The sequence below is a fragment of the Canis aureus genome, chromosome 24, assembly GCF_053574225.1.
Source record: "Canis aureus isolate CA01 chromosome 24, VMU_Caureus_v.1.0, whole genome shotgun sequence".
Classification (NCBI taxonomy): Eukaryota; Metazoa; Chordata; class Mammalia; order Carnivora; family Canidae; genus Canis; species Canis aureus.
The window spans coordinates 48,501,133-48,523,947 of NC_135634.1; the positions used below are offsets into that span (position 1 = coordinate 48,501,133).

Here is a 22,815-nt window from a genome sequence, read left to right on the forward strand (position 1 = left end):
ATAAGAATCGAGGCCAGAGCAGCGAGTCCACCACTGGGGCTTTGCGAGGGGTAGCAAGAAGGTTATGACTCGCGTGCATGTGTGCGTGTGTCGGCTCCTCTTTTCCCTCAACAGATGCTTTGCCAGACGCAGAAAATCCTGCCTTTGCCCAGGGCCCCCGGAAAGCATCTCCTGTGACTTAGGCTCGGGCCCATGCAGCTCGCTGTCTTCGAGGGGCTCCCTGCGGCCCGGAGCCCTGGAGCCACCTGGTCCTCCACAGCCTGAGTCGGGAGCACGAGCCTGGCTCAGGGACGCAGGCTCTGCGTGGGGGGAGCAGAATGCAGGGGGCGAGCGTGTGGGGCTCGGCCCGGCCCGTGTCCGACGGGTGACAGGTGAGGAGTCTGTCCAGGCCTCATCCTTTACACTGAGGAAGGGGAAGGCCAACCCTGTCTCTGGGAGGAGCCGTAGCATATTTGGGGAGCACAGAGATCAGAGCTGGCCTTAGCACTGGGGGCGGTGTCCAGCCTAGATGAGGCCCCCTCGCCATCGCATCTGATGTAATTCCCGCGAGCCCCCCTTTCTGGAGGACGCCCCTCGGGGCAATCCCTCCCCGCCTCTCCACCTCCCCTCATCGCCTGGGGACGTTCCTTCTCCCGTTTGCAGTTCCTCTGTGGCCTGACCCCCTCTCTCCATCCTCTGCGGGTCGGTCCCGAGCTCTTCCCACCGTCCCCGCCACAGGCCCCGCGCTCCTGGCAGGCTGAGCCCACTGTTTCTGTGCAGCTGTCCTGTCCCCTGGGCTCCAAGCCCACGCGTGCCTTGGGATGTCTCCACGGCCACCAGAAACTCCTCTTTTCCAAAAGGAGATTCCTGTTGTGAAGCCAGCAGCCCCGGGAGAGAGCTGGACGGAGTCCTCTCCCTTGGCATCTTGCTCCCTCCTCCCCGATCCAGCATCGGAGCACCCCCCTTTTACACCTCCCGAAAGCCTTTTGCTGGATGCCCTCCTCAGCCTGGCGTGCAAGCCCTTCTTGGCCTGTCCTTCCAGACCTCTTCCACCATCCTGCTTTCTGTTCCTCTCTTTCTCCAGTGCGCCCTCTGCCTGGGTCCTCTGGCCTCCAGGCGGGCTTCTAATCATCCTTCAAGACCCTGCCCAGATGCACCTGCTCTGGAAAGCTTTCCTGAGGCCCCAGCAGAACCCATTGCTCCATCCACTCTGAGCTCTGCTTCTGTCTCAGGAGCGTCTCCCTGGGCGGGCTCCTCCATCCTCCGTCCTCAGGGTCTCCCCCCACAGATCGTGCACCCCAGGGCATGGGCACTGTGTGGCTTATCCGCTGGTCTCTTGCCCGTCCCCACTGCCCCGCTCCAGCGCCCGGGCAGGTGCACCGGCCCCGGCGTGGCGGCCACCTGGTGAAAGCTGCTGGATGCAAAAGCTGCAAGGCAGGGCTTCGGGCCAGGCAGAGGGGGCAGGATGTTCACCTTCTGCTCAACTCTTCTCCAGTTCCAAGTGATGACGGCTGCTTTGGCTCCTCTTGCAACACCGTCTTACCTTCTTACCTTGCTTTTTTCTCTTTCCTCGGTGTAATTGCTTCCTTTCTCTCCATCTGAGTCCCAGGCAAGAGGGGGAAAAGTCATGGGCAGCTTGGAGTGAGAGCAATGAGAACGTGGGAAGGCGCAAGAGTTCTGTGGCTTTTCTTATCTTCTTATCTTGTTAAAAAAAAAATCCAGATACAATTCACATGCTATAAACTATACGCTTTCCAATTGTATAAATCAGTGTGTGTTTTCTTAATATTCATAAAGCTGTGCAGATATCACCACTCTGATTCCAGAACATTCTCATCATCTCCCAAAAGAAACCCACTAGCTGTCACTTGTCACTCAGCTTTCTCCCATGCTGTTAAACTTCTCACCATAGCATTGTATGTCTTTCTTTTTCTCGAGATAGCATAAAATAAGAGACAAATTTTACTTCTAGAAAATTTTAAATTACACCTAGAACCCCGTCTTCACAGATTTAACTCTATAGGGTCATGCCTCTACCTAGGGGTGTGTGCCATAGACATTACTCTTTGCCATGTTTAGAAATGGCACATGCTAAGGGCTGTACATGGGTCTGCTAACCACCTAGCTGAGTGGCGGTATTATCGGAAGAGGTAGGATCTCAGGATTGATGACAGACACATGGGTTCCAAGTTTTTTCTAAAGGATCTAATGGAAAATCTCATCTGTTCAAGTGAGGTCAAACATCAGATTTGAAACACAAGGATGTCTTTAAGAAGGGGATGAGTCCTTATTAAATATTGGAAAATATTCCTAAGTTCCCCCTAGAGAAAAGCCATGGAAAAAGACCAGTTTCGGGAAAAATGCAGTCCAATGAAAGTGGAATTACAACATTTTGCTATAATTTCCAATGAGTGGATTCTTTCCATTTGATGTTAATTGTGTTCTCCCTGGACACCTCAGTATCAATAATGTGTATTTACCTACTGGTGTCAGTGTTCATGAGGCACTCTGGACCGGCTGGGCAGTCCTGCAATGCGGGGATGCCCCACTCTCCTCTGCAGGATGCAATGCTTTTAACAATGTGGGCATATTATATATATATTTTTAGAATGAACTTAAAAAAATAATAAACTCTAACTCCACTTTTGGCACTAATTTCTTGATTGCTAACATGATGCATTTCTGCAAGAAGAGCTCATTTCACAATCTTTGAGGACATTATGTGTCTAAGACAAACCTGCAGGTGCTGTTGAGAACAGCAGAGCCAGCTGGAGGCTCTGGGAGGAATTCCATCTGGAAGAAAACATGGTGTGTCCAGAGGGCAGAGTGGTGTGGTGGAGTCGGTGCTGGAGATGATGTGTGTACAAGAGCAGGACTCTGGACGGAGGCAGGGATCTGGGCCAGCACAACATGGAGAGGCTGAAGCTTCCTGGAGTGACCAGCAGGCAGGAGTAAGGGCCAGGTGGGTGCCTTGGGCAGAGGGCAAGAGAAGCAGAATGTAGACCTACAAGGGGACCTGGATTCTCAAGGTGACTTGGCCACAGAAAAGCTGAAGCTGGAGCTGCCCAGGGCAGGGCTGTAGCAGAGCCCCCTCACCCCCCACCAGGGCCGGGTGGGCTGAAGACTGAGCAGCTTCCTCTGCATGTGGAAGCCTGGTGATGTGGACACTGGCAGTGGGGTGGGGGCTGCAGGGGGCTCAGCCTGCTGTGGTTATGAGGAGAGGTGAGTGTGAAAGAGCACCTGGTTGGTCTTTGCAGTGATGGGGTTGTGAGCACTCATGCCACGTGGCTGCCCTTCTCTAGCTATGTTCCCACCTGGTCTCTAAGTAAAGTACACAGGACTAGGTGCGGTGCGTCAGCAGTGGCCCGACTGGCGAGAAGCCATATGCTGCTGGCTTCAGCATGTGGCCTCTGGAATAAGGCAGGTGTGGGCTCAAAGCCCCGCTTTACCACTTGCCAAGGTCATGGCCTTGGGGTTGTTATTGATGCCTCTGGACAGGGCTAATTAAAATTATAAGGATGCCTGAGATAATGTATGCAAAGAGCACCCACGGTTGTAACAGATGAAGCCCAGGACGCTCGTGCTCACTGATTGCATCGGTTGAGCACAGCCAACGCCATGGCTGCAGCCATCTGCTCCTCCGTTAGCTTCCTGGCCCTCACAGCAGTGTTTCTTGACTTTTTAACAAAACTGAACCTCTGAGCGTGAGTCACAAACTCCTTTCAAAACCTGATGAAAACCGTGCCTGCCTCCGACCCCCTCCCCACTAAAACCCACGCATACATTTTGGAGGGGGTTTCAGAGAGTTCACAGATACCCAGGTTGAGAATCCCTGCTCTTGAGGGCAAGGCTGCTTCTGTGACTGTCATTTTAACCTGTCACTGTGGCCTCTGTGTGTGCCATCCTATGCACATGCCTTAACATTCTAATTTGCAGAACTGACTTCGTATCTAGGCATCGATTAATCTGCTGAGTCAGACCATGTCTCTGGCACAGCCCCTGAAACCTCTCTTCTCAATGGTGGCTCTCTGGACAGCCTCTGAGCCTGCAAAAAACCCTGATGCTTGGACATTACGGGGCCCCTTCTCCTTTTTGTCTTGCTGAAACCATCTTTCCATAGGGAGGGCATGCTGTGTCGAATTTTATCACAGGTAGATATCAAGTTACTTGACCTGCCTTTATTCTCTGGTCTCCCTTCTAACCCCCCTTTCCATAACCTCATCTAGCCCCATGATCTCCTTCCCAGTTGATATTTGGTGGGAATTCCACATGAGGGAGGCAAGGAAATGGGATAGTTTAGCAAGCAACAGAATAATGTGCATCAGTAAAATAAATAATGGGGAAGATCTTCAGGAGTTGATGTGGAATGACTTCCAGATTTGGTGAGGATAGATCTTTAAGGTGCAAAAGACTGTCAGAAAGGAGGAAGAAGATTAGATGACAGAATTTGCATATTTGTGCAAAGAGAGACACAGAAATGATACAGTAGAAAGTAGTCAAGGTGGTGATCTTTGGGGACTGGGTAAGAATGGGGTAGAGAGAAGGGATGAAGATAGGTTGTTTGAGTATAATTTTGTATATAATTGTGATTTTTGCACCATGTGTATTCTAATGTTCAAAAAATTTTTAATTTGTTGTTGTTGTCATTTTGTTTTCTTTTAGAGAGGGTGGAGGGAGGGACAGAGGGAAAAGGAGAAAGAGAATTTAAGTAGGCTCTATGTCCAGCATAGAGCCTGAAATGGGTCTCAATCTCACGATTGAGATCATGACCTGAGCCAAAATTAAGAGTCAGATGCTTAACCAACAGAGCCACCCAGGCACCCCTCAAAAATAGAGTTTAATACAAAATGGTAAACAAAAAAAAAGCAAACTCTAGTATTAAAGACATAAACTAATTTAACTGTGTGTCAAATTGGTAATTCTAACCATACAAGAGAAAATTCAATATAAATAGCTTTGAACTTTGCTAATTAGATTTGTTATTGATAATGGCATGACTGTTGTAGTTACATAATTTTTAAATTACTTTGTAAGTATTGTAGGATAGACAATATAAGTCAATCTGCTCATGTTGGGGTCTGGGGCTCTCATGGTGGAAGAGGGAGCCACAAATGTGGAATGGGGGAGATGAGGAGGAGCCTGTGGCGTTGGGTTGAGTTAGAGTATCAGAGTAGAATGTGTATTTATTTATTACCTGTCACCAACAGTGCCAAGGTGCAGTGACATGGCACTCCTGATGGGCACACCTAGCACCCAAATGTTGGTTTCTAAATACCATTCTCTGCTAAAGGGAACCAGGGCTTTTGGAGAGTGCTGCCTGCCGGGAGGCATAGTGAAGTTGGGAACATTTAATTTCAGAAGCCGAGGGGGTGCTCATGGGCTGGTAGGAACATGTGAGATGGCACAGGAGCAGGCAAGGAGGGGCTCCCAGTAGCAGACTGTCTATCAAGACAGAGATTATGTGTAGCCACAACACCCACGTGGCGGTCTTCCCCAAAATGTTAATAAAGAGGAAATGATCTGGCAAATCCGGAATGCCAGATGACCAGCCTAGACTCTGCTCAGTGCTGTGGAAAACAAGCAAACCAAAGGGTGGTAGGTGGAGAACTGTTCTAAAATAAAAGAAAACAGGGACTCCTGGGTAGCTCAGCAGTTGAGCATCTGCCTTCAGCTCAAGGTGTGATCCCTGGGTCTGGGATCGAGTCCTGCATTGGGGTCCTTGCGGGGAGCCTGCTTCTCCCTCTGCCTGTGTCTCTGCCTCTCTCTCTGTGTCCCTCATGAATAAATAAATTTTAAAAATCTATAAAATGAATGAATAAGTAAAATGTGGTGAAAGAAGCTTAGTTGGATCCTGGGGCAAAGTGTAAACCCCTGTAAGAGGCATGCTGGGACAACTGGGGGGTGTGAAGGGAGCCTCAGAGTGGACAGGGCTCTTGCCCTCTGGTTTCTATTTGTGGGTGTGCTCGCAGCTTGGTCGCCTTGGGAACGGTGCTCCCGGGACTAAGGCTCCAGCCTGCTGGCATCCTGGGGCTCCCTCCACCCCCACCAGCCCATAACGTCCCAGCGCTGGCGGGAGCCTGCTGGCACCCTGCATGTCAAGCTGTGCTGCCCGTAATCCTGCCTAATTGAGGGGGACCAGGTCATTTCCCTGCTTTTGCTCCAGCTCTGGTGGGCGGAATGAATCCGCTTTATTCAGCTGTCCCATAACCTGTCCCCCCAGGTCCCTGAAATCTATGGAAGGAGATTTTACTGGTGTGTCCACCTCCTCCTGGCCAGGCCACAGCTTTCTCAGCAGGTGAGTTTCCGCCTCATAAAACGCCTTCACGTGTAAGCTGGTTGTGCTTTCCTCTTTTCCAAACAGCACGGTTTCCTTGATTCCTCTGTCGGGGTTGGACCAACGTGCCAGGACGAGGCAGGGGTTCTGGATTCTCAGACATATGGGGCTGGATTCTCCCCTAAGGGGCTGTCCGTGAGCATGTGAAAGGAGGACTTGGGTGGGGGGGGTTAAGGATTGGGGTCCTTGTGAGCTCGCTGTGTGCCCTTGGGCTCCGTGTCCTGGAGGGTCACCTTGGGTCTGGGGACTCAGTGTCTCTGAGCAAGCAGCAAACATCTGAGTCACCTGCGGAACCTTCAAATAAAAACCTTCAAATAAAATGAAAATCAAGACCACCAAACACATGGCTGGGGCACCCCAGCCTGGGGTTTCTTCTTCGGCAGGTCCGGGTGGGGCCCGCATACATCTCAGAAAGTTCAGAAATTCTCAGAAAGTTCTCGGAGTCTTCCCACACGTGTGTCCGTTGGAGACCCACCCGACCAGAATGACGTCCAGCAGGACTCTTTCCAGGGGAGGGGCGGGTAAGTGGCTTCCAAAATGTCTCAGAGGTTCAGAAAAACAACACCGAAGCAGTGACTCAGTGCTTGGGTCGTGCACATTCTTCCCCAGTGAGGCCGGGCCCCACCAGAGCTCCTGCTCTGCGCCACATCTGCCCCCCCCATGCGAGCCACCCCCTCCACATCGGGGAGGGATGTTTTCACGTTCCCTGGCCGGCCCGGGCCTTCTGAAAGGTCATTTGAACCTGAGTGGTGCAGTGAAGGAAAAATAGCCGATGGGATGACAAATGGGCTTGATTTCAAAGCAATGTGTTTGCAGACGGAGGCAGGGAGGTCCTCCTGCCCCGGCTTTGCTTGGAGTGCTGAGTCATGACCGCTGGCTCAGCAGTATTGCACAATCGGCCTCGGGGTTCACTTGAATCCTGCCCTTTCCAAGAAAAAGCCTGAGCCTGGCCTAGCAACATGCTTTTTTTGTGTGTTCAACACAAAGATGAATTGTTCAAATCAGGAGAGAAAACAGTCTTGGAAGTGTTATGGGCTGGTTTCCTAAGAATTCCTTGGAGTTTGGACCTCTTTTTTTTTTTTCTATGATTCTGTTAGTTTAAAATCCTGTAGCCCAAATAGTTAGCTGCCCCAGAACACGTTTATTGAGCTCTTCGTAGTTCCCTGCCTGGCATCTCAGACAAACACGGAGCATCTCTCTGGGCCCTTCTCCGAGAAGCCCAGGTGGGGTGGGAGGTGTCATTCAGGAGACCAAGTGACTCCAGAGATCACAGGAGCATCAGGACACAGGACCCCAGGCAAGTCTCCAGACTTTGCCAGTTGATCTTCCCCTCACCTTTTGAGATGCAGCCCCCCTAACAGGAGCCTGTCGCTTCTGTTGACATTCATGAGGAAGTAGAGCAAAAGGTGTCATTAAAACATGGACTAACCAGGGGCGCCTGGGTGGCTCAGTGGTTAAGCGTCTGCCTTCGGCTCAGATCATGACCCCAGGGTCCTGGGATAGAGCCCCACGTCTAGCTCCCTGCTCAGTGGGGAGTCTATTTCTCCCTCTCCCTCCACCCCCTGCTCTCTCTCTCTCAAATAAAGAAATAAAATCTTAAAAACAAACAAACAAACAAACATGGACTAAACAGGTGTATGGTTTGGATGACGATGACCTCCGAAAGGTACATCCACACCCTAATCACAAGTCTCTGTGAATGTGACTTTAATAAAAAAAAGAAAAATGTAATAGATTTATGGAGAGTCTTTGAGGTGAAGAGAACATCTTAGTTTATGTGGTAGGCCCTACATCCAGTGACAAGCGTGCTCCTAAGAGACCCCTCGAAGGCAGACTGGATGAGGTGGCCACACACCAAGGGAAGGCCGGGAATACCAGAAGCTGGAAGAGGCAGGAAGGGTACACATCCCGAGCTGGTGTCCCCTTCACTTCACACTCTGGCCTCCAGAACTGCAAGAGTTTCTGTTGTTTGAAGCCATCCCGTTTGTGGTAATTTGTTATGGCAGCCCCAGGAAATGAAAACAGTGCACACGCTCGTGCACACGCATACACACCCTCCCAGGCTACACACACAAGGGCTGGCCTCCTGATGGAAGCCAGAGGGCAGCTAAGATGAAGATGGATGGCCCAGCTGACACCAGGATCATTTCCTCCTGGGACCTGGTCCTCCCTCCCATCCAGGCCCTGCTCTCTGCCCACCAGAGGCCCACTATTCAGCCTCCGTCTCCTGGTCACTGTCCCGGGATGTCCTGCCCTCAGTTCTGGGTGTCAGCACACCCCCATGGCTGCAGGGGCGCAGCTGACTGGTCTGAAGTCCACCACCCTGACCCCTAGGCGGCCTCTTGTGGGGGCCACCCTCCTGGGGGTCCAGGATCTTTCTCCTTCTGGAACCAGCTCAGCTGGCCTGTTGTGTCTGCCCCTGAGGAACCCCAGCTCCTCTGTACCCCGGAAGTCTCATCGACTACACGTCCCTGTCACACAGCTGTCCTCTGAGACTTTCTATTTTTTCTCCTTGAAACGCGTTCAGTGACTCCTTCCTTTATCATTTGGATTCTCAAGATGATTTGAGCCATTTTGGATTTTAATGGAGAATCTGGGTGATTTTTTTCTTATTTTCCTTTGGGTGAGTGTGTTGATGTGAGACGGTGACTGTTTTACAGCATAGGAGATGCCAATGTTTCTTTTCTGAGGCTGAAGACATAAACGCTATAGCACATTTATACAGCTAATAATATATTCTGGACGTTGTCCTGAGGGTAAACATTTCTAAATTCACCGTGACTATGAGTGTGATCTAGAATACAGAGAGAATATCGAGAAATCATGCTGCCGCTGTTTTATCTCTCAGCGTTTAGAGTTTGACATTCTCTTTTCTGTTTTCACATCTGCTCCTACCATGACCATTATTAATTGAGAAGAGGATTCCTGGAGTTCTGATTTTCTCAGCTCCTGTGCGAGGGCCTAGGATCAATCTCTGTTAGCCTCACTATGGCCCTACTGTCCACAGAGCAATGGGGATTCTTTTCATTCCAGTCTGAAATTCATCTTTGGATTTTCTGCACGCACTAAATGCATTCCCTTCATCTTCTTCCCCATCCATCATGATGGACTGCTCCCAGTCATGGGCTCTGATGAGAAAGGTCAGATGGGACACCTGTGGGACATACAACTTCTGTCAAATAATAACCAGAAAGAGAATAATTGGAAGAAGACAGACAAGAATTCATTACTAATTATAGAGCAAAGCCATCTTGGCTTCAGATGCAGAGTTCAAGATAAATATATTCACGAAGTAAGTAGTATTTAAAAAGTTAATGTTTATGTGTTGGACATAGTTCCTACGTTCTGTGAGACTTCAGAATTATAAGCCATCAAGGGGATGCTACAAGAGACCAAAAATAATTTCACTTTTCATTGTGGGTAGCTTCACTCTCAAAATAAAATCTTCCCAGCCATGATGTCATTTAATTACTAATAAAAGCAATTGTATTCCCATCTTGCAATGCTCTTGAAGAGTTATTCTTAGGGCCCTAAAGCCTACAGAATTCCCTGGATTACTCTGGGCTGACTGCAGAGTCCCAAAATTGACTGCCAGACTTGTCCTTTGAAGCAAACGGATGTCAACTAGTAGCAGATCCCCTTGCGGCTGCTGGTGGAGACAGGTGGGTGAGCACATCCAGGAAGACAGGTACTACCTCTGCTCCAGATCCTTCTCCCATTTCACGACAAGCTGCTGCTCATGACCTGGGCGTTTTGCTAATCAGTAGTTTGTGGTCTGTTTATTCTGTTTTCCACTCTTGCTTTTACGAAACTCAGAAGCACCTTTAATTGCACGGGCAGTGACGATTTCACACCCACATCCTCTGCTCCTTGAAGATGCTCGGTCTTCTGCTTTGATCTTTTGTTTCATGGAATGTTCTGCGAGAGTGTGGGGACACCTGGGCCCAGCTAGGAATTGGCCTTCATGCTCTGAAGGGGGGTGGGGTAAAGCAGGCCAAGTGGGGACAGGGAGCTTTCGTAGGCTGGGCTGCTGGGGAAAGTTCTAGAAGTGGGCGTAGTTGTGCAGTGAGCGTTGTTGGCAAGTCTCTGCCAAACTACCTCTGGTTCTCTAACATGTCTTCCCCCACCCCACACAGCACACCCATGACCCCTGCCCCAGCCTCCTGCCTCCCCCGGGCCCCCTCGCTCCCAGGGTTACAGGTGGAGACATCTATTACCCTCCCTGCAGAGGGGCTGTCTTGTCTCGCTGATGAACCCTGGCTGGGCTGGACTGAGACTGAAACTGAAAATAATGTGTGGTTTTATTACCAAATTCTTGAACAGTTTTATATGTATTCATAACGAGAGATAAGGTGAGCAAAATAACCCCATGCTCATAATTCTTCTGAAACATCTGTTTTCAAAATATTGTTTTACCCAGAGGGTGCCACCTTCAAATAGTTGAAGCAACTTCTAAAAGGGCCGGGCTGTCAAGCTTGAGTTTAATGTATGAATTGTAGTTTAACTCTGCAAACAAGATTCACTCAATTGCCTTTCTTGGCTTCATGTCTGTATTTCCCAAGTAGCTTTTTCCAACTGAGGTCCAGAACCACTTGCTTTAGAACCATCCAGAAAACTGTAGACTTTGGGGTTTGCGCTAAACCTACTCAATTAGAAATTTTCTGTGTAGAACTTGACTATAACAGGCTCCAAAAAGACACGAGGTTAATATAAAGTTTGAGGCTTCCTATATTAGGGGTTGGCAAACATTTTCTTTACAGGGCTAACTAGTGAATATTTTGGGTTTTGTGGGCCAGAGGCCTCTGTGACAACCAAACTCTGCTATAGCAATGCATACGTAGATGGGCATGGCTGTGCTCCAATAAAACGTTATTTACAAAAATAAGTGGGGGGCCGGAGTGGGCCCCTGGGCTGTAATTTACCAACTATAATTTCCCAAATCATGCGTTTAGAGAGTGGAGACCATATCTATCTTGTTTGCCACTGCACAGAATCCAGCAAAGTCTGCGTTAAAGAATAGTCACTTGGTAGATACCGAGTTTGAGGTGCTGGTGTGGCTCAGTCGGTGAAGCATCTGCTTTCGACTCAGGTCATGATCCCGGGGTCCTGGGATGGAGCCTGCATCAGGCTCCCTGCTCTGTGGGGAGTCTACTTCCCCCTCTCCCTCTGCCTCTCCTCCTGCTTGTGTTCTGCCTCTCTGTCAAATAAATAAAACCTTTAAAAAACAAAACAGTGCATAAGTGAGTGGACACTTACAAAGGGCCTTGATTTCCAAAAGTTATTTAAAAATTTACATAAAGTAAAATTCACTCTTGTTGTATGATTCTATGTGTTTTGGCAAATGCGTAGCCATTCAAGCACCATTGCAATCAGGATAGAGAGCAGCTCCATCGGCCCCTTCCCCACATCCCCCCAGCTGCTTTTTGTAGTCACACCCATCTGTTCTCTGTCCTTACATTTTGGTCTTTGCCAAAAGAGCAAACACAGAAAATAATACTGTAGGTAGTTTTCTGAGTCTGGCTTCTTTCACTTAGTATAGAACATTTGTGTTGTTTTGTGTATCACTAGCCTGATCCTTTCACTGATGGACAATATTCCGTTTTATAGAACATAATTTGTTCTCCCATTTGCCCACTGAGGGAAACTTTAGTTGTTTTCAGCTTTTGCCAATTAGAAATAAAGATGTCATAAACACATAAACACTCCTGTACATTGTGTGTGTGTGTGTATGTGTGTGTGTGTGGACATATGTTTTCATTTCTCTTGGGTAAGAATTTCGGAGTGGATAGCTGAGTTATATGGGAAGAGTATGTTTAACTTTATTGGAAGATGTCAAATTGCTTTGGAAAGCTGTCTCATTTTGATTCCCGCAAGCGATGTTGTGCGAGTTCCAGTTGTTCTGCATCCATGCAAGCACTTGGTATTGTCAGTTCAAAAAAAAAAAAAAAAAAAAGTAATCATTCTGGTAAGCATGTAATGATACCTCATTCTGGTTTTAATATGCATTTTCTTAAGGAAGAATGATGTTGAGCATCTTTCCATGTGCTTATTTTCCATCTGTGTATCTTCTTCGGCAAAAAGTCTGTTTAAATTTTGTCCATTTAAAAAAAATTGTTTTTGTTGAATTTTGAGAGTTGTTTATATGTTCTTGATATAGGTTCATGGTCAGTTACATGACTCAAAAATATTTCCTCTCAGTAGGTGGCTTGTCTTCTCTCTGTCGTAGGACAAGTGTTTTGAAATTTTGATGGTGTCCAGTTTTTTCCCTTTTTCTTTTATGGATTGTGCTTTCATTGATTGTCCTTTCTAAGAACTCTTTGCCTAACACATGCCATGGATTTGTTTCCTGTGTTGTTTCTAATTGCTGTACAGTTTTACACATTTTTTTTGGGTCTATGACTGAGTGGCTTAAGTTTTATATGAGGTGGCAGACGTAGATCAAGGCTGAAATTTTGCATATAGATGTCAAATTTTCCTAGCACCATTTGTTGGAGACTATCCTTTCTTCCTTGAATTGCCTTTGCACATTTGTTGAAAATCAGTTGATCAAATTCATGGGGGTCTATTTCTGAGTTCTCTCTTCTGTTTCATAGATCTGCATGTCTATTTATTTTTATCCCTTTTTCATTCTTGGTATTAATTTTTCTTCTCTCTTTCTATCTTTTTTTTTTTTTGATTAGCCTGGCTAGAGGTTTTATTAACTTTCTTGGTCTTTCCAAAGAACCAACTTTTGGTTTCCTGTTTTTTTCCACTATTTTTCTATTGTAAATCACATTGATTTCTGTTCTAATTTTTATTTCTTTCCTCTACTTGCATTTAGTTTTAGTTTGTTCTTTCTTTATTTTACTAAGATGAAAGTTTAGATGATTGATTTTAAATGTACTTCTCTAAAGTATGCATTTAATGCTATACATTTTCCTCTAAGCATTGATTTCCCTGCATCAAACAATTTTTATTTAATTTTCATTTTCTCCTAGTTCAAAATATTTTTTTCTGACTTCTTTGAGACGTCTTTGACTCATCAGTTATTTAGAAGAGTATTGTATAATTTCCAATTATTTGGGAATTTTCCAGTTATCTACCTGTTGCTGATTTCCAGCTCAATCTTGTTATAGTCTGAGAATGTACTTTGTGTGAGTTCTATCTTTTAAATTTTGTTAAGGTGTGTTTTATGCCCCAGAATATAGTCTATCTTAGTGAATATTTTTATGTGTTTTTGAACAGAATGTATACTCTGATGTCAGATGTCAGTTAGACCAGGTTGATTGATAGTGCTATTCAGGTCATTTACTTCCTTCCTATTTTCTATGTGCTTTGTCTATCAACTACTGAGAGAGAAGTGTTGAAGTCTCCAGGTATAATTGTAAATTTATCTATTTCTCCTTTCAGTTCCATAAGTTTTTGCTTTGTGGATTTTGCCATCCTATTGTTATGTGCATACATGTTTAGGATTGCTGTCTTCCATAAGAATTGTTTATCATTATATGATGTCTCTCTTTATTCCTGATAATCTTCCTTATTCTGAATTCTGCTTTGTCTGAGGCTAATGTGGCCACTGTAGCAGCTTTTAGATTATATCTATGGTATATCTTTCTTCATTCTTTAACACTTAATATATTTGAGTCTTTTTAAAAAATTATCTATTTATTTGAGAGAGTGAGAGACTGTGCATGTGTGTGCATAAATGGGGGTGGGAGGGGCAGAAAGAGGAGAAAGAGAATCTCAAGCAGACTCCCCACTGAGTACAGAGCTCCATGTGGGCCTCGATCTAATGACCCTGAGGTCATGACCTGACCAAAATCAAGAGTCAGCCACTTAATCAACTCAGCCAGCCAGGCATCCCTGTACTTGGGTCTTTATATTTAAAATGTGTTTCTTATAGATAGTATATAGTTGAGTCCCTTTATTTCCTTTTAATCTACTTCACAGTCTCTGCCTTATCTTTTGCATTTGGACCATTTGTGTTTAAAGTAATTGTTCAGAGGTACCTGGATGGCTCAGTTGGTTAAGCTTCTGACTCTTGATCTCAGCTCAGGTCTTGATCTCAGAGTCATGAGTTCAAGCCCCAAGAAAAGTAGTCAATATTCAGTACATCCAGCTTTTCTTATTGCAGGGATGGATTGCTGACTTTCAAGAACTTTGCATGCCCAGCTAACACCAGAGGTTCAGCAAAGTCATGCTGGAGTTTCTTTGTCAACTTCCTGGTTGTAGGGCTCACAGAGAGAGTGAGGCCATAAGTGGAAAGCCACTAACTGAAGGTCAAAACAACCTGGTTCTAGTCGATCCAAAGGATTCAAGAAGGGCTAGAATCTTTCCCTGACAAAGACAAGATCTTAGGAATCTTTCCCTAAGAAGGCTGGGAGCATTTACAGGATATTCAAGCCAAGGAACAGAGCAGACCCATTCTCCAAGACTGAGCACTGTCTGGTTGTCAGGTGCTGTGCTATGTCCTCTACATGGATGGGGCAGGTACCCAAATCCAAGTTCACATGCCTTGTTAAACCCTACAATGATTGTATCTCACCATATCTACCTTTCCCAATGTGTGCCCTGAAATGCTGTTTTTGAGAGATGTTAATCAGAGTCATGGATGTTGGGGCAGAAAAGGGTGCTATAGGGAAACTACTTTGGTAAACTGGGTTGCACTTTGAGGAAAACTGATTCCAGGGTTCAAATCTGTGTACAGAGCTGGATTCTGGGACTGAAGGAGGAAGGCGACAGGGTTCATAGGGGTAAGTCTCCTGTGAGTCGTTTACAGGGATATGATTTACAGGGATTTGTCACAGGTAAATGAAAGGATCCTAAAGACAGAGATTGACGTGGCCAAGTTAAATACCTATGTATTGAGGAAAAAAGAATCCAAATGTGTACTAGATTAACTGAAGCAGATGAAATAATCGATACCCTTAAAGATCATACAAGAGGTTACTACCCTGGCAAAACTTGGCCACAGTTAGAAAATCACAGTCTGAAGGAGGAGGCTGTACCTTCCTGAACTGCATCATGGAAAAGAAAGAATGTTCACTAATTACCTGATTTGGAGAGAATCTCCCATACCTTGACAGGGTATGGGAGAGTCTTCCAAAGCACATGATAGGAGGAGTCACACATGTGAAGGTGTCACATACAACATGTATAAAATACAAGCCAAAGTTCTTGTGTAAAAATTTGAAGGAATCACTCACTGGCTATTATCCAAGACAGCTTATTTTCCAAGAGACAAAGAGCTCAGGATAATGCATTGAGTGCTCTTTTGGCTGAAAGACCCCACACAACTTAAAAAAAGAGAGTGCTTATCTGAGACCAAAAATATTAGGGAAGAATTTCAAAGGTTTCTAAAGTATCCATCTGTCCCTGTTGTTGCTGAAGGGGCATTTGGCACTCAGCTGTGGCTGGTGGGGGTCCAGAGTTCAGGGCCCTGGGGCAAGAGCCTCCACTAGGTCAGTTCCATCTCCACATGGCAACCATTCACTGAAAAGGAGGAGAGGATGGTTTTGATCCAGCCTTGCCAAAGAATGGATTGCTGCTGGCCCGGGCTCCATCCTCCTTTGTCAGATGGTACAGGTTCCAGGAGCCCTGAGATGGGAGACAGCTTCTGAGTAGAGGACTCCATCCTTCTCCAGATTCTAGAACAGCAGGGAGAAAGTGCCCAGGGGTCTTTCCTGCAGAGGGGCCCACTTTGCCCAGTACATCTCCTGAGGTGCAGAGGAATATGTCTACACTAAACACTGTCCACACAGCCTGAAAGCAGAAATGAGTTGATTCTGAGTTGCTTCCACCTTCAATGAGGCTGCTTCTGAAGACCTAGAATCACAGCGAGGCACTTTTCTCTCTACTCAAATAATTTTTATTTTATTCTTTTTAGTCTTACTACTAGTTTTTATTGGCCCAAATGGAAACTTGATAGGATTTTATTATTTTTAGATAATGTTTTATAACCACAGATTATTTAATGTGACTCATAAATTACTTGATTCTGTTTTATTTTATTTGTAGATAGTGCAATTATAGTATCTTTACTGTTGTTAACAAGTCCACTGGGATCATCCAAAAACATAGCAAGAATTTTATCTTCCTTCTAGAATAATTTTACATTTTTAAATTTGTTTTTAGTGTTGTCAAGTAATTATATAACATCTCAAATGGAGACTTGACTCATAAGTTTTAGGATGGTGTTTTATAAATATGTATTATACAAGTATGAATCTTTGTTGTTTTCACTCCATCTTGTTTGTAGATTATACAACAGTGTTTATCTTAGTGCTATTTAACAATATCTTCTATTGATCCAGAAACAGTAAAGTTTTATCTCTCTTCGAGAGTAATATTGACTTTGCCTTATTTGATCTTGATGCTATAGTTAAGTGATTATACAAATGCTCAAATGGAAGCTCAGTAGAATTATAATTCTTAGGAAAATGTTTTATTTTATTTTTAAAATATTTATTTATTTATTATAGGAAGAACAAAAGAGAGCAGGGGGGAGGGGCAGAAGGAGAGGGAGAGAGAGTCCCAAGCAGACTGTGCTCAACACCTGTACGGGCTCGATCTCATGACCCTGAGATTACGACCAAAACTGAAACCAAGAGTCAGTTGCTATATTGACTGAGCTACCTGGGCACCCTTAGGATAATGTTTTATAAATGTAACTTATATAAAAGCAAATTTCCTGCACCATCTTTTTCCTCTGATTGGTGTAAGGGTGGTACTTCAGTTGCTGCTCAACAAAGCTCATGGCAGTAGTGTAGTGATAATTTCATGTGAGTGTAGTGATAATTTCATGTTTGGAGGTATTTGAAAGTCAAAGTTGATTTCTGTTTACCAAGGGAAGAATTCACTTTAGTTATAAGATTGATTAAATACATTTTGATTTTAAAAGATAGTTTTGAAACTTTGAATATGGCCAAAGATCCCCACTTCAGTATGCATTATGAATGTTAGGGTGTATGTGGAGAAGGGTGTGGGGAGGGTTATGGGGGACCCTACAAAGGGTTTGGACTTTCTTCCTCAGTTTCGCCCTTAGAACTGAGGAAGAATGACCTGAAAGAGGCCCCAGTGCCCAAAGTTAGAATAATTTTGATAGATAATGTAATATTGAATTATAACATACAGCAGAAAGTAAGGACATATGACTCTACCATGGTGTAAATAAAGAATTGAATAAATAAATGGGGGAGAAGAAACAAGAAGAAACAAGTCTTCCTTGCAGAAGAATTCCAAATCAGAGAGATAAAACTCCCTTTCGCAGAAATGGAGCTGAAAATCCTCTACCCTTAAGTGGGCAGATGTAATGACTGGCTTCCAAAAAATAAAGTATGGAAAGGAAAAATCCCAACGTTGCAGTGAAGAGGCCTCACAGATGCCTCCTTAATCAAGTGATCAAAATTAGAATCTCCTGTGATAAGTCACACTGATATTGTGTCAGTCCTGATATGAGAAGGTTGCTGCATCTCCATGGATTCTTCTCCCAAATCCATGATCCCAGACTAATCATGAGAAAATATCAGACAAACCCAAATTAAGGGGCACTGCAAAGTCCCTGACCAGCATTCCTCAAGTCTATGAGATCATAGAAAGGAAAGAGGTATTGACAGAGGATCACATATCAGAGAAGACTAAAGAGACATGAGTAAAAGCATTTCTGAGAAGGGTATTAGCTGAAATACTGGTGAAATCCAATAAAATCTGAGTTTAATTGAGAGTAATGTACCAATGTTAATTTTTTAGTTTGGACAAGTGTGTCTTAGTTATGTATGATGTTAATATTAGGGGAAACTGGGTGAAGGGTACATAGGAACTCTCTGTATATTTTGCAACCTTTTTTGTAAATCTAAAATTACTTCAAAATTAAAAGTTTGTTAGACTTCTGAGTCTGGAAAAGATGGTGTATATTCATTCTCTTTGCTGGTCCTGCTAAGTACTACAAAACCCTGGACAGAGGTAATAGGTAATTGATCCCAAGATGATTCTGAATGTCAAAAGGACTGGCTAGTGGAGCACCTGGGTGGCTCAGTCAGTTAAATGTCTGACTCTTGTTTTTTTGGCTCAGGTCACAATCTCAGGGTCATGAGATCCAGCACTGTAGTTGGCTCCATGAGCCCTCTGCTCCTCTCCCTACTCGCACTAGCTCTCTCTCTAAAATAAATTAAAAAAAAAAGATAGATAAAATCTTTAAAAGATAAAAAGATACATAACAGTTCCAGCACAAAAATCTCTTATCCTACCTTAAAAAAAAAAAAAAAAAAGGACTGACTAGGACCCTCAGGGCTTGAGGAATAACATGGTGATACGTTCTCTGGCTTTTAAAATTTTTTTATTAAAATTTGTGTGTGTGTGTGTGTCCCATATATCCCAGACTGCATGCTACAGGATCCTGAAAACTCAGAACTGCCAGGAGGAGTAGACAACAAAAACACCAAGACAATCTTGCTCTTTCTGGCCAAAAGACTGGGAAACATATCCCAGGAGGACAGAAAACTTTTTGGCAATATCCCTGTGCCCCAACCCAATACCATAGATTCCCCCCCCCACCTCCCACCCCAAGTTGGTGTCAGTTGAGCCTGAGAGGGGAGTGCAGATACCCACCTCTGTCCCCCACGCTGGACAGCCACTGAAGACCTGGAGATGCACTCCTTTCCTCATGTTTTAGTGTCATTGAACACAAACAGGAGACTCTAGGCTTCCTCTCTCATGGAAGCTGATGCCCCTCACCCTCCCAACTTAGAGACTGAAAGGAGAATTTCAAATGAGAGGGAGCTGAAGAAAGGGATTTTTAAACCCTGCATAAGAAGTCCTGGGCAGACATCTAACTGTTCAAACATGGAACTGACCTGAATAAACACACCAGAAGGTTTGAGAGCAGGACATGACCTTTGAGCAGTGTACAAAGTAGACCAAAATGGCACTGCAAGGGATCAAATCCAAATTGTCACTGGAGCTAAATCCCATATGTATAGGCCAGGACCTGTGTACTAAATGTAGACTGAGTGTGTGCTGTTAAAATAGGAAATTCACAGAAAACCCAGATTACCTAATATACTACCCAGATGTCCAGGATGCAGTAGAAAATCCCTTGTCATAACATGATGTTCACTGGAATGTGCACTGTACAGACTTGCATGACCACACAGGTAGCCCTGGGTTAGGACACCTACCTGTACATCAACGTTCTAAAGTTTCAAATGTCCAGAGTGTCTTTGGGCACCTGCTTTGAGCAGGTGAGGAGTAGAGACCCTCATGGCTACTTGCAAGATGTGGGAGGCAGAGAACTGAGAAGGGTGAAAGAGAGTCAGGAGGCCAAAGAAGGGGGGTTTGGATTAAGGACACACACCATCACTTTCCAACAACGTTGAAACAAAGTCCTTCCTTTGGCTTCATTACACAGTTGACCATTTTCCATTGTAAATGCTCTTGATTTGTGTTCAAGGCCAAAAGCAATAAGTAGACCCTTGATCATTACCTGGATGTCTCTTCTGAATTGATGGAAGGATCAATGATTCATTATTCCCAAAGAACTAAGTTCACAGAGCTCCGTATTCAATTTCATGACAGAATGATGCTGCCCCACTTACAAGTCTGCTGTAAAACCTATAGCTCATGCTCCGTTGATTTGCAGCATCCCCCTCCGTACACGTGCCTCAGCTTTGCCTAAGAACTGGGATATCTGGGAGACAGATCTTGTATATTCTTTTTTTTTTTTTTTTTTTTTTTTTTTTTTTTTTTTTTTTTTTTTTAGAATGAGCAAACTCACCAAACACTTTTAGATCACCAAGAAGCAAAATACCTTGACCACGATGACCTCAATTATTCCCCCAGACATGTTTCCATTCAGTTTTGAGAACAGAGGGGCAATACAAACAGTGTGGAAATGGAATACAGCTTTCAGTTTAGACTATCTAAGATTGGTTAATGCCCTTTGCAGTTTACAAAGCACTTTCATGTACAACAGTGTCTTGCTTGAGCCACGTATTAGTCCATATTATGCCCTGTGGACGCGCAGAGAGGTTCATTATCACACCAATCATGATGAATGGGTTTCCCATCATTAGACAAGGGTTGAGTTAAATCCTTGGGTTTAGCATTGGGAGCTCTCTCCAGATATATTTTCATGGCACCTTTTGTTTAAAAATGCCAATTATGCCCAAAGTGTTCCACTTTTGACTAGCTTTTAGGACACTTATTGCTCCTCAATTTAATGTTAACTTGTTATAATAAGCTCGTATCAGGATATTGGGACGCCCACCCCTTCAGCTTCTTTAAGATGGTCTCTAATTGTACTACTTTTCATTACTTTCCATCGTGCTTTTAGACATGAAAGGGGTTTTGGATGTCATCCAAATGGCAGTAGGAAGCCATAAAAGGGTTTTGGCAGGGAGATGACCTGATTGAATAAGGATTTAAGCGGATCATTCTGGCTGTCACATGGGGAATGGAGTGCAGCAGGCAAGCATGGGGGGAGGGACACCAAGCGTGAGACCAGTGCAGAGGCCTGCAGCAGGTGGCCGCAGAGGAGATGGGACAAGGAGGACAGACTCAAGGCGATTTGGAAAGTAGAACCGATGGGAGTTGGTGGTGGTGCAGTAGTGGGATGAGGGCGCAGAGACTGTCCGATGGATGGCCAGTTAGCAAGGAAAGAATGGAATGCAGGAGGGAGTTTGGGGATGGAAGGGGAAGAGCAACCATGGGTGTCACACTTTATGTTAATATTACTAGACTTCTGTTATCTGTGAAATTGCAGGGAGAGGAAGACAACGAATCAGAATGGGAAGGGAGTTTGCATTTCTCGAGGACCTCAGGGACACATCCTCAGGGACACATGCACAGACTAGTGCTGCTTCTCAAGTTGCTCTGGTTACCGGTATGTGTTCCTTGGTGAGGGAAAGGGCTTCCTCTCTGCTGAGTTGCGGCTGGGGATTCTCCCATTTGTCACTCAGAAAGAAAACCCCTTGGCAGTGGTGGGAGGGTGCGGGGCAGGTGTTGACTTCTGAGCTCTATCCTGGTTATCAGTCACCACTCCCTTCTTTTTCCCTCCCAGGGTAAGAAGATAAGGGGGCCCACTCACTCAGTGTCTTGAACATTGCGTCCTCTGGCTTATCCCATTTCCCCAGCTTAGGGGTCCTCCCCCGTGACTTGCTCTTCTTCCAGTTGTGTAGGAGAAAGCGGCATTTTGGCTGGAGTTGTGGGTTGACTGCCATGTTGCTTTGATATCAGGATGGCTGCTTCTCTTTTCCCTGCAACGGATGCTGTCTCTGCCAGGTTCTTTCTGTGGGAGACCCCGGTCTGTCTTTTGCCTGGTTTAAGTCCAAGGCCGCAAAAGAGGTGTGAGGAACAGGGCACCAGGCAGACATGGCCTCTCATGCTGCCTTTGGCTGGTCCCGGGGCAGTGCAATTGTTGGCCATTAAACCAAAACCTCTGAGTTACAATTAGGCAAGACATTAAAAGGATGTTCCGGACTCGAGCATCTCACGGCCATGGCCACATGGCACTCACCCAACAGCATTAGTTGGATAAACATCTGTTTCTATAAGATTCTGTCTACGGTTTCACTTAGAGAGCTTTTCTAACCTAATTATGTGTGTCAACTCCGTGGCTGTAATCAGTGCTCTTGGGTTAACCTTCATAAACAGTCAAATTTAGATGGCTTTACGGGCTGTCTCGGGGAGTCCTTGGGTTACACTAGACATGACGGATTACTGCTCGGTGTATCTGAACTATGCAGCCCACTGACCTTTCATATGCACATTAATGGTGATTGAGTCTTGGCACCACCTTGTTGTTTTGGCTCTTGTGCTGCCTTTGTACATTAAAGTATGGATAATAGCGGACATGTCTAGCAAATTAGAGTGACCTGAACTGGTTCCAAGTTATGAGTGCTCGGTGAGTTTGCTTAAGAAGGAGCCCAGCAATTAACTCTGAAGTCACTCTCAAGTCCCATTGCCCACCCCTCATGACTACCCCCTGCCCTGGCCCTGGGTTAAGTGAAGGGATTACAAATTAACCCAGTTAGAATGGCCATCAAGATAAACTTGTGCACATTGTCTCCTCGGAAATCCTGAAGAATGAATGGCCATTGTTTTTCTCCTCAATTCTTTCCAGCTGTTTGCCATTTGGAATAACCATGAATGCACAGCACGAGTAAGAAGGGGCTTTGGGTTGCTTTGGATGTTTATATGAAGTTATCGGGTGTGTTATAGTAAAGGTCTTTCTCTAAATTTTCTAGGTTATTACTGAGTTTCTTTTGCATTTACAAAGCCATTTCTCTTCCTAAAGGTGAGTCCTGGAGTTCCCCCATTTATTCAGACTCTCTCTTTGCCCTGGGGAGTTCTAATGGGTTATATGTTGCAAACCTGTGGTCATCATCAGAAGTGGTCGGTCATTTTTAAATAAGAAACAATGACCCTAATATTGCACATCAATCTACCAAGTTACTTTCCCCCCCCTTCTTCCTGTCCCTAAAGAGAAATCTAAAATTATAAAATCATTTTATGAAGGCAGGTAAAGT

The 22,815-nt window shown here is 45.1% G+C and overlaps 1 long non-coding RNA gene across 1 annotated transcript in view; it reads left to right on the plus strand.

The window, feature by feature from the left end:
• Positions 1 to 2,719: 2,719 nt before the first annotated feature.
• The window catches only part of LOC144296277 (uncharacterized), a 29,133-nt gene continuing 9,037 nt past the window's right edge, over positions 2,720 to 22,815 (plus strand). The window contains exons 1-2 of the long non-coding RNA XR_013363444.1: positions 2,720 to 2,941; positions 6,200 to 6,274. This is a non-coding gene — a long non-coding RNA (uncharacterized LOC144296277). The remainder of the gene's footprint in view (positions 2,942 to 6,199; positions 6,275 to 22,815) is intronic.